Below are 12,280 nucleotides of genomic sequence, written 5' to 3' on the forward strand. Positions count from 1 at the left end.
TTCTCCTCATAGAGCCCAGCCTCTCGGATAATCTGCTCTGCATACAGGTGGAAAAGGTATGGAGATAGGGCACATCCCTAGCGTACACCCTTCCCAATTTTGAACCATGCGGTGCTACCCTGCTCTGTTCTGACGACTGCCTCTTGGTCCAAGTATAGGTTTCCCATCAGCACGATTAAATGTTCTGGGATTCCCATTGTTCTCAGAGTCAGCCACAGTTTGTTATGATCCACACCGTCACATGCCTTTGCATAATCAATGAAACACAGATAGACATTCTTCTGGTATTCCCTGCTTTCAGGTAAGATCCATCTAACATCAGCTACAATATCCCTAGTACCACACCCCAAGGAAATTAGAACTGAGACAGAAATGGAGATTTGTACATCAATGTTCATAGCAGCATTATTCATCATCGCAAGAACATGGAAATAGCCCAAAGGTCCAACTACAACCAAATGGATTGAGAAATTGTGGTACATTCTCAAAATGGAATACTATGCAGCACTCAGGAAGAATGATTTTTTAAAAAAAAATATTGTGTAGTTTGAGAGCGGCTGGAAAGCAGTATTCTGAGTGAACTTATGCAATTGCATAAGGACAAATACCACATAAGACAATTATTTGTAAAAATAGAAACATAGCTATTAAAATAAGTATGGGGACTCAAGTCGGTGAGAAGGTGGGATTTGAGGTGTAAGGAAGGGGAGGGGGAAAACCACAATGCTGCACAGTTTGGTGAGTAGAGGGAGGGGGTCAAGGAAAGGGAAAGGAGGCGAAATGGTACTGATGGGCAAGGTCCAATGGTGATTAATTTTATAAAATATAATGCATGAGAATGACTGTATAAAAACAATGTGAATGAAGAATAGTGTGAAACACAATGTATATGAACTTTGTAAGCAAGCCAATTAAAACATAAATATCCAGCAGACAACGGGGGGCGGGGGAGGGAGGAGGGGAAGGCAATGCTGATGAAGGAGGAAGTTCAAGCTGCGCTGAAGGAAATGGCAAAAAACAAGCCCCCAGAAATTGATGACATACCAATTGACATGTTTCAACCCGTAGATGCCGTCCCAGATGTGTTTACCAGGTTTTGCTAAGAATCTGAAGGATAACCACCTGGCCAACTGACTGGAATAGGTCCATATTTATTCTCATTCCAATGAAAAGGTGGCCTGACAGAATGTGGGAACTATCGAATGATATCACTAATATCACATGCATGCAAAATTCTGCTGAAGATCATCCAAAATTACTAGAACAATACATCAACAGAAAACTACCAGAAATATAAGCTGCGTTTAGAAGAGGCCATGGCACTAAGGACATCATCATCAATGTCAAATGGATCATGACTGAAAACAGAGAGTACCAGAGGAATGTCTTATCTGTGTTTCATTGATATACAAAGGTATTTGACTGAGTGGATCACAATAAATGGCTAACCTTAAGGAGAACACTTGATTGTGCTCATGTAAAACCTACACTTGGATCAGGAGACAGTTGTTAAAACAAAGCAAGGAAACCCTGCATGGTTCAATATCAGGATAGGAGTGCATCAGGGGTGCATCCTGTCTCCATAGCTTTTCAGTCTATATACAGAACAGATAATTCAGGATGCTGGAGTTTATAAGGAGGAACATGGCATCAGGATTGGAAGACAACTCATCAACAACCTGTGTTACACTGGTGATTCAACTTTGCTTGCTGAAATGGAGGAGGACCTGAGGCATTTGTTGCAGAGGGGCAAGGACTGTAGTCTTCAATACGGCTTGAAGCTAAACTTCAAGAAAACTAATATTCTCACCAATGGGCCAATCAGCAGCACCACAACAGATGGAGTAGAGATTAACAATTTCAGCCTTCTTGGTTCCATTACCACCACTCTTGGCACCAATAGTCAGGAAATCAAGACAAATTGCATTAGGAAACTCTGCTGTCAGAGAACTCTCAAGAGTGCTAAAGAGCAATGAAGTCAGTTTGGAGACTAAGGTACTCCTGATCCAGGGTCAGGGTCTTCTCAATTACTTGCTATGTAACAAAGAGCTGCATAATAACTAAGGATGATAGAAGAAGAACAGATGCATTTGAGTTGTGCTGCTGGAGAAGAATATTGAACATACCGTGGTCTGATGACATGGACAGTATCAAGGATAGCCAAAAGAACAAACAGGTTTATCTGGAGAGGCTGAAACTAAGCTTCTCTTTGGAGGCAAGCATTTTGAAGCTCCATTGTACATACTTTGGGTTTGTTGCCAGGAGGGACCAGTCCTTGGAGAAGGACAGCAGAGTTTGAAGGGTGGAAGGATAGTGTAGGAGAGGGAGACCCTGTATAAGATGAATTGACCCAATAACTGGAATAATGAGGATAGCTGTGTTGAAGACAATGAGATTGGCTCAGGATAGGGCTAAATTCAGATTATTATTGTACAAAGGATCACTATGAGTTGCAGTCGACTCATGGTACATAATAATCATAATAACAATTTCATCACAATCTCAATAATAATATTGTTGTTACTTTGTTAGAATACATGTCTAATAGTGAGGTAAAGAGGAAAAAAGTTATAACAAGGATAGTTTTATTGAAAAAATATATCCCAAGACCTGGATAAGCCCTTTTCCCCTGGGGTGGGGAAGGCTAACCAAAGAAGTCCTTTGCTCATGGAGAGCAAGGCTTCTTATGGTGAGCAGTTAGAAATTAAAGTTCTGTTCCTTATGAATCAGGGTGAAATCTCTGTCAGGAAGGAGTGACAGGGAATGGCAAAGGACACACTGACAAAGGAGATTAATCAGAACTGGCTTAGACAAGCACTGTGGCAATTAGACAATTAAAACAGACTTACAAGGGGGAAAAAAAGAAGAATGAACTGGGGAGGAGGGTAGAGAAAATAGTGCAACAATGAATGAATGAAAACCCAAAATTTCTGTAAATGTTCATTAAAATTAATAAAATTTAATAATTTAAAAAAAATCAAAATTCTGGAAGCTAAAAATTCAAAACAGGTTGACAGCCTTGTCTATATGCATCCTTGCCAATTCCATTGCCTGTAGACTAATTGTCAAATAATGTCTATCTTCTAAGTATATCTCTATGTCTATTTTTCTCTTTTTATATCACTCTATTCTATTGTGGTCTCAGCAACATGATAAAAGAAACCCCTATTTCTAAACAGGGTCATATTTACAAATGCAGGGGATGTTGTTGTTAGGTGCTGCTGAGTTGAACATGACCCACACCAACCTTATGAACAGTAGATCTGTATCCTGCCCTGTCCTGTGCCATCCTTATCATCTCCAATATATTCAAGCCCATTGTTACAGTCATTGTATCAATCTATCTTCTTGCAGGTCTTCGACTCTTTCACTGACTTTATCAAGTGTGCTGTCATTTTCTAAGGACTGACCCCTCCTTACAACAAGCCCAAAGTATATGAGACAAAGTTTCACCCTCCTTGCCTCTAAGAAGCACCCTAGTTTCTCCAACACATAGTTGTTCTTTTGACAGTAAGTGGGATATTAAGTACTCTTCTCCAAAGCCACAACTCAAAGGCACCAATTCTTCTATCAACCTTAGTCATTGTCCAAATTTTAGATGTATAACAAGTCATTAAAAAGATCATGGCTAGGATTAGTCTTTAAATGACATCATGGCTACTTATAATTTAGTAGCCATGATGTTATTTCTTAACAGCAGATATTTCCAATTGCTGTTGTTGTTAGGTGCCATCAAACTGAGTATGACTTATAGTGACCCTATGAACAAAAGATCTGAACCCTGTTCTATCCTGCACCATCCTCACACTTCCTGACAAGAAGAGCCCATTGTAGCAGTCACTGTATCCACCTGGTTTAGAGCCTTCCTTTCCTTCACCAATCCTCCACCCTTCCCAGCATCATGGCCTTCTCCAATCACCTCCTAGCAACATGCCCAAAGTATGTGAGGCAATGCCTCATCGTTCTTGCCTCCAATGAGCACTCCAGCTACACCCTTTCCAAGATGTATCTGTTCATTCTCTTGACCAGCCATGGAATGTTCAGTGCTCTCCTCCAATGCCACGGCTCAAAGGCATCAATTATTTTTCTATCATCCTTATTCATTATCCAGCTCTCAGAAGCATAGCAAGTCATTGGAAATACCATGGCCTGAATCAGACGCACCTTAGTCCTCAAATTGACATCATTATTCCAGTAATTTGGAGAGGTCCTTAACTGCAGATTTTCCCAGTGAAATGCATCTCCTTATTCCTTGGATGCTGGTACCAAGGATGTTAATTTTGAATTCAAGCAAGATGAAGCTGTTGACAGTTTCAGTCTCCTCTCCATCCATCATGATGCTGCCTATCAGTCCAGTGAAAAGAATCTTTGTTTTTTTGCCATTGAGATGCACTTCATACTGCAAGCTGCATTCCTTGATCTTCTGCAACAAGTGCTTCAAGTCCTCCTCACTTTCAGCAGGCTAGTTTGTGTCATCTGCATAACACATGTTTTTGATGAGTCTCCCTCCAATTCTGATGTCACACTCCTCTTCATAGGGTTCAGCTTCTTGAATAATTTGCTCAGCATACAGACTGAATAGGTATGGAAATAATATACAACCCTGATGCACTCCCGTCTCAATTTTAAACCAGACAATGTTCCCCTGTTCTGTTCATTTAACAGCCTTCTGGTCCAGGTATAGGTGCCACATGATCACAATTAAGTGCTCTGGGATTCCCATTCTTCTCAATGTCAGCCACAACATGTTATGATCCACACAGTCAATTGCCTTTGTATAGTCAGTAACACACAAATAAGCATTCTTCTGCTGACTTTGAGCCAGGATCCATATGACATCAGTAATGATATCCCTGGTGCCACAACTTCTTCTAAATCTTGCCCAAACTTCTGACAGTTCCCTATCTTTGAATTGTTCTTGCCATTTTTAAAATGATCTTCAGCAGTATTTTGCTTGCATGTGCTATAAATTATACTGTTCAATAATTTCCACATTCTGTTGGATCACCTTACTTGGGAATGGGAACAAAGATCTACCCAATAGAATACATTTTTTTGAATTCCTAATTGCTGGTAGCAAGGGACTGTGGATCCAAATAAGATGAAAATGTTGACAATTGAAATCTTTCCTTTATTTATCATGATGTTGCCTATTGGCCTAGTGATAAAAAGTTTTGTGTTTTTAATAAGGAGAGGTAATACATACTGAATGTTGTAGTCATTAATCTTCTGCAGCAAATACTTCAGATCTTCACATTCAGCAAGCAAGGTTGTGTCATCTGCATCACAAAGATTGTTGATGATTCTTCCTCTAATCCTGATGTCACATTCTTCTCCTTAAAGTCTAGCTTCCCAAATGATTTATTATTCATCATATAGACTGAAAAGATGTGGAGAAAGGATACAGCTTTGACACCCACTCTCGATTTTAAATCATGCAGTGTTATCTTGCTCCATTCAGACAAAAAAGTCTTGATCTAGGTAAAAGTTTCAGTGTTCAGGAATTCCCATTCTTCGCAATGTTAGCGATAGTTTGTTGTGATCCACACAGCCAAATACCTCTTTACTGTCAATAAAACACAAATAAGTATCCTTCTGGTAGTCTTTGCTTTCAGCTCAGGATCCATCTAACATCAGCAATGGTTTCTCTGGTGCCATGACAACTTAAAACTCTGGCTTGAAATTCTGACAGTTCTGTCAATATACTGTTCTATTTCATAATCTTAAGCAAGATTTTATTCACATGAGAAAATAAAAATATTGTTTTATAATTTTCATTGGATCACCATTTTTAGAATGGGAACAAATATGGATCTCTTCTAACCAGTTAGCCAAGTCAACTGATACTACATCAATTCTTCTGAGGCTTTAATTTTTTTGCCAATGATTCAATGCAGCTTGACCTTTTTCCTTCATTACCATTGATTTTTCCTCATATACTACTTTCTAAAATGATTGGGTATAAGCTTATTCTTTTTGATGTAGTGACTCTGTGCATTCTTTACATATTTCTTTGATGTTTCCTAGATCATTCAAGGTTTTGCCCATAGCCTCCTTCAATATGGCAACTTGACGTTTGAATTTATTTTCCAGTTCTTTCAGCTTGAAAAATCTTTGTCTTTTTAAATTTTCTGACTCCAGCTGTTTGAACATTTTGTTATAATATTTTACTTTGTCATCTTGAGCTATATTTTGGAATATTTTTTTCTCTTTTATTTTGGCATTTCCATCCCTCCCTGCTTGCCTTTGTTTTTTGGCTTCTCAACATTCTGATGACATTTCCAGAGTCTCCTCTGAAGTTCATTTTGGTCTTTTCTTTTTTCTCCTTTCTCTTGCTTTCTTCATGGATAATAGCTTTGATGTCATTCCAAACCCAACTGATCTTCCATAATTAGTGTTTAGTACCTCAAACTATTTTTTTATTAGTTTGCTTACAAAGTTTGTGTACATTGTACTTCACACTATTCTTCACTGATACTGTGTTTCATTATTAGATCTTGCCCATCATTACCCTGTCCTTCAAGGTCCCTGTCAGATCCATCCCATTTCCTTCACCCCCTCTTTCTGCACACCAAATTGTACAACCCTGTAGTTTCACTCTTACCCATCCTTATCCCTTTTCTCCTACCCCTTCCCCCTGCCTTGGGTTCCTATATGTTTTACTAGTTATCCTATTTTTATGCAGTAGTTGTCCTTATGAGACTGAGTTTGTTCATTCAGTATAATGCTCTCCAATCTCTCCCAAGTTATGTAGTATTTTTCAAAATCATTACACCTAGGTGCTGCATAATATTTCATTGTGTGAATGTACTACAATTTCTCAATCCATTCGGTTATAGTTGGACATTTGGGCTGTTTCCATGTTTTTGCTATGGTAAATAAAACTGCTATGAATACTTGTATACAAAACTCCATTTGTGTCTCAGTTCTAATTTCCATGGGGTATATTCTTAGTAGTGGAATAGCTGGATCATAAGGAGTGCCTATGTTCAAATTTTTGAGAAAACACCAAACTGCCTTCCAGAGTGGTTATGCCATTTTACAATCCCACCAAAACTGTATGAGAATTCCCACCTCTCCATATACTCTCCAACATGTATTGCTTACTACTCCACTAAACTTTGCCACAACTACTGGGATGAGATAGTATCTGTTGGTGGTTTTGATTTCCATCTCTCTTATTGCCAGTGATTTTGGGCATTTCTTCATGTGTCTGTTGGCCATCCAGTGTCTTCCTCTGTGAAAAGTCTTCCCATGTCTTTTGCCCATAATTGGATTACCAGTCTTTTACTTCTGGAGGCCCAGAAGTAGTCTATAAACTATTATTGTGAGACCCTTGTCTGAGATGATATTGCCAAGTATTTCTTTCCTAGTCAGTAGGTTTTCTTTTCACTCTGTTGGAAAAAATCATTGATGAGATTTAATCTTTAAAAATTCCCATTCATCCTTTTAATCCTCTCTAGATTGTGCATTTCTGGCCAGATTTGTCAGTCTCTTTAGCTAGGCCATCTAAGTTTGGTCCCAGTTTGTCTCTTATAAACTTTATAGTTTTGGGCTTTACTCCCAGGTCTCTGATCTAACTTAAGTTGATTTTTTGTGTATAGTGTGAGATATGGATCCTGTTTCAGTTTTCTGTAGGTAGCAGTCCAGTTTTGCCCATACCATTTGTTGAAAATGTTGTCATTTCTCCATTTGATAAATGTTATTTCCTTGTCTATTACCAGTCAATCATAGATAAAGAAGTCCATTTCTGGGTTCTCAATTCTGTTCCATTGGTCTATGTGCCTGTCACTGTACCAGTACCATGTTGTTTTGGTTACTACTGCTGTATTTTGAGGTCAGGGAGTGCTGTGCTTATCACTTTATCTTTGTTCTTCGCAAGTGGAGTCTCCTTTCTCTCCACCTAAACTTGACAATTTCCCTTTCTACATCCTTGAAATAGAAATTTGGTATCTGTATTGGAATTGCATTAAACCTATAGGTTGGTTTTGGTAGTATTATCGTTTCCACAATATCAAGTCTTCCTATTCAAGAACAGGGCACGTTTTCACATTTAGGACTTTTATTGTGTCTCAGAGAAATATTCTGTAGTTTTCTTTGTGCAAGTCTTTTGTGTCTCTACTTGGGTTTTTCCCCAGTATCTCAATTTGTGGTTGGCAATTGATGCCTTTGAGCTGTGGTGTTGGAGAAGAGTATTGAATATACTATGGACTGCTAAGAAAAAAGAACAGGTTTGTCCTAGAGAGAGTTAAACTAGGCTGCTCCTTGGAGACAAAGATTATGAATCTTCATCTGACATATTTTGGACAAGTTGTAAGGAGGGACCAATCCTTGGAGAGGGATGTCAAGCTTGGGAGGGTGGAGGGACAGTAAAGGAGAGGAAAACCCTCTAGGGGGTGGATTGATTCAGTGATTGGGGTAATCAGAGTAGATATATTAGGGGCATTGAGATTGGCATAGGATAGTGCAGGGTTTAGGGCTGTTGTACTTAGGGTTGCTATGAGTTGCAGGTGACTTGACAGCCCATAACAATCACAACAAATTGTGAATGGTACTGTTTTCTTTGTTTCTTTCTCTGAGTTCTCTTTGTTAGAGGAATACCGATGATATTTTTTTTCCATATTGATCTTCTACCCTGATATCATACTAAATTAGTCCACTAGCTCTAACAGTTTTTTGATTGAGTCCTTGGGGTTTTTTGTTTGTTTGTTTGTTCTTGTGTTTGGTTTTTGTGTTTTGTTTGGGGTTTCTCTCTCTCTCTCTCTCTGTGTGTGTGTGTGTGTATGTGTGTGTGTGTGTATGTGTGTACACTATGATATTATATAGTAACAGCTTAACCATTTCTTTGCAAATCTGATGCCTCTGTTTCCTTCTCTTGTCATTTTGCCCTATCAAGTACTTCCAATGCAATATTGAATAGAAATTGTGACAATGGGAATCCTTCTGTTGTCTATGTTTGCAATGAAAATATTTTTATTCTTTTTCCATTAAGAATGATATTGGTTCTTGGTTTTGCATATATATTTGTCACTGTATTGATGAAATTCCCTTCTATCCCAATTTTGCTGAGTTTCTTAAGCACAAAAGGTGTTGGATTTTGTCCAATGTATGTTCTGCATAAATTACAACTGCAGGCTGATTAAAGGACTTGGCAAAAATAAGGCCCCAGCAATTGAGGGAATACCATTTGACATATTTCAACAAGCAGTTGATGTCCTCGATATGCTTACCAGGTTGTGCCAAGAAATTTGGAGACCAACTTATTGGAAGAGATCCATATTTGTTCCCATTTCAAAAGTAAGTGACCTAACAAAGTGTGGAAATTACTGAACCATATCGGTAATATCACACGCAAGTAAATTCCTCCTGAAGAGTATCTAAAACAGCTAGAACTGATGGAAAACTACAGAGAACTGCCAGAAATATAAGCTGGATTTAGGAGAGGTCGTGGCACTAGAGACATTATTGCCAATATCAGATGGATCTTGGTAGAGAGCAAAGAGTACCAGAAGAATGTCTATCATTGACTATATAAAGGCATTTGATTGTGTGGATCACAACAAATTGTGGCTAACCCTGAGGAGAATGGGAATTCCCAAACACTTGATTGTGCTCATGTGAAACCTATACTCGAACCAGGAGGCAGTCGTCAGGACAGGAAAAAACCAACCAACCAAACAAAAAAAACACCCAACATTGTATGGTTCAAAATCAGGAAAAGAGTGCATCATATATGTATCTTGTCTCCATACCTTTTCCATCTACATGCATATCACTTGGGAGGCTAGGCTTCATGAGGAGGATATGGAATCGGGATTGGAGGAAAACGCATCAACAATTTGCATTATGCAGATGACACAACCTTGCTTGCAGAAACTGAGGAGGACCTGAATGAAGTGCTTGCTGCAGAAGGTCAAGGACTGCAGCCTTCAATATGGATTGAAGCTCAACATCAAGAAGACAAAGATTCTCACCACTGGGCCATAACAGATGGAGAGGAAACTGAGTTTGTTAACAATTTCAGCTTGCTTGGCTCCACAATCAACACTCTTGGTGCCAGTAGTCAGGAAATCAAAGGTTTAATTGCACTGGGAAAATCTGCTACCAGAATACTGAGAAGCAACAATGGAAGTCTAGAGACTAAGGTACTCCTGATTCAGGCAATGGTCTTTGCAATTACTTGCTATACATCAAAGAACTAGACAAGACTAAAGATGACAGAAGAATAATCAATACCTGTGGTTTTGGAGAAGAGTCTTGAACATACCATTGACAGTCAAGAAAACAAATGTCTGTCTGAAATAGGGTGAAACCAAGTTTCTTCTTGGAGGCAAGGATTTTGAAGCTCTGTCTCATATACTTTGGGCATGTAGCCAGGAGAGATTGGTCCTTGGAGAAGAACATCATGCTCAGAAGGGTGAAGCAGTAGTGCAGGAGAAGAAGACCCTGGATGAGATGGATTGATATGTATGTAACTGGGACAATGGGGGTAGGTGTGTTAAGTCAGTGAGAATGGCTCAGACTGTTGTACAGAAGTTTGCTATGAGTTTGAGGTGACTCAATGGTACATAACAACAACAGCAGCTGCAATGTGGTATGTTGATTGTTTTTCTTATGTTGAACCATCCTTGCATACCTGTTATGAATACTGCCTAGTCATGATTATTTTTTTAATTCTAATAGTTAGGATTTTTGTGTCTATGCTCATGAAAGATAGTGTTTGTAGTTTTCTTTTTTGGTCATATATTTGTCTGATTTTGGCATTAGGGTTATGCTTGCTTTGTAGAATGTCTCTGGAAGTGTTATTTTTCTATTTTTTTAAAAAATAAATTAATTAGAATTGGTGAGAAATCCTCTCTGAATGTATGGTAAAGGTCAGCTATGAAGCCATCTGGTCCAGGACTTTTTATGATCTGCTCTATTTCTTCTTTTGTGATGTTCAAGTGTTCTACCTCTGCCTGCATCAATCTGGGTTAGGGCATAAGCTTAAGGAATTTGTCAATTTCCTCTAGGTTTTCATATTTACAGAGTATACCCTTTCATAATATTATAGATTTAATTTCCTCTGGGTCTGTTGTGATGTCACCTCTATCATTCCTTAATCAAGTTATTAAAGTTCTTTTGTCTTTTGTTAAGTTTGCCAATGATTTGTCAATTTTATTGACCCTTTTGAAAAACCAACTCCTAGTTTTGTTGATGGTTTCAGTTGTTTTTCTGTTTTCTAGCTCATTGATTTCCACTCATGTTCTTTTAATTTCCTATTTTCTAGAGGCTGTAGGATTAAATTGTTGCTCTTTTTCTGTTGAATGAAGATACTGAGTTAGATCATTAATTTTGCTTCTTTCTTCATTTTTTTGTGTGTTTGTCTATTTCTATGAATTACTCTCTGAGGACTGCATTGGCTGTATCCCAGAGCTTTGGGTACATTGCATTTTCATTATCATTTGTTTAGTGGAACTTTTTAATCTCATTCTTTATTTCTTCTATAAGCCAACTGTATTCTTGTTAAGTGCTGTTGAGGTGCAAATAAGTCACAGCCATCCTATAAACAGGGGATCTGAACCCTGTCCTATCCTGTATTATCCTCACACTTCCTATTGGCTTCCAGATCAGAAGCTTTATCTTCTTGTGGTTAATTTCTAGTTTTAGGGCATTGTCATCTGAGAAGGTACTTTGTATTATTTTAGTGTTTACTTTGTGGAGGCTTGCTTTGTGCCTTAATAGGTGATCAGTTCTGGAGAATGTACCATGTGCTCTTGAGAAGTTAATTGAATTTTAGTTGCATACAGTTCCCAGAATACATCCAAAAGGTCAAGTTGGCTGAATATATAGTTTACATCGTCTACACCTTGGTTAAGTTTCTTTTGAGCTGACCTACCCTATGGTGAGAGTGGCATGATAAAATCTCCTACCACTATTGTGGTACTGTCTATTTCTTTCTTCACTTCTGTTAACAATTATTTTATATATTTATTTGGTCTATCATTTGGTGCATAGATTTTGATCAATGTTATGTCTTCTTGATCTACTGTGCCTTTAATCATTATATAATATCTTTCCTGGTGAAATCTATTTTATCAGAGATTAGTATTGCCATATTAGAAGCAGGAGTAGCATCCACTTCCTAAACAAAATGCCTCCGAAAACGATGAACTTTGATGTTGTTGTTGTTGTTGTTGTTATGTGCCGTCGAATCGCCTGCGACTCATAGCGACCCTATGTACAACAGCCCTAAACTCCGCTCTGTCCTGTGCCAATCGCACTGTCTCTGACACTCCCA

This window comes from Elephantulus edwardii, unplaced genomic scaffold (genome assembly GCF_000299155.1).
Source record: "Elephantulus edwardii isolate Elephantulus edwardi_28Jun2011 unplaced genomic scaffold, EleEdw1.0 scaffold00319, whole genome shotgun sequence".
NCBI lineage: Eukaryota > Metazoa > Chordata > Mammalia > Macroscelidea > Macroscelididae > Elephantulus > Elephantulus edwardii.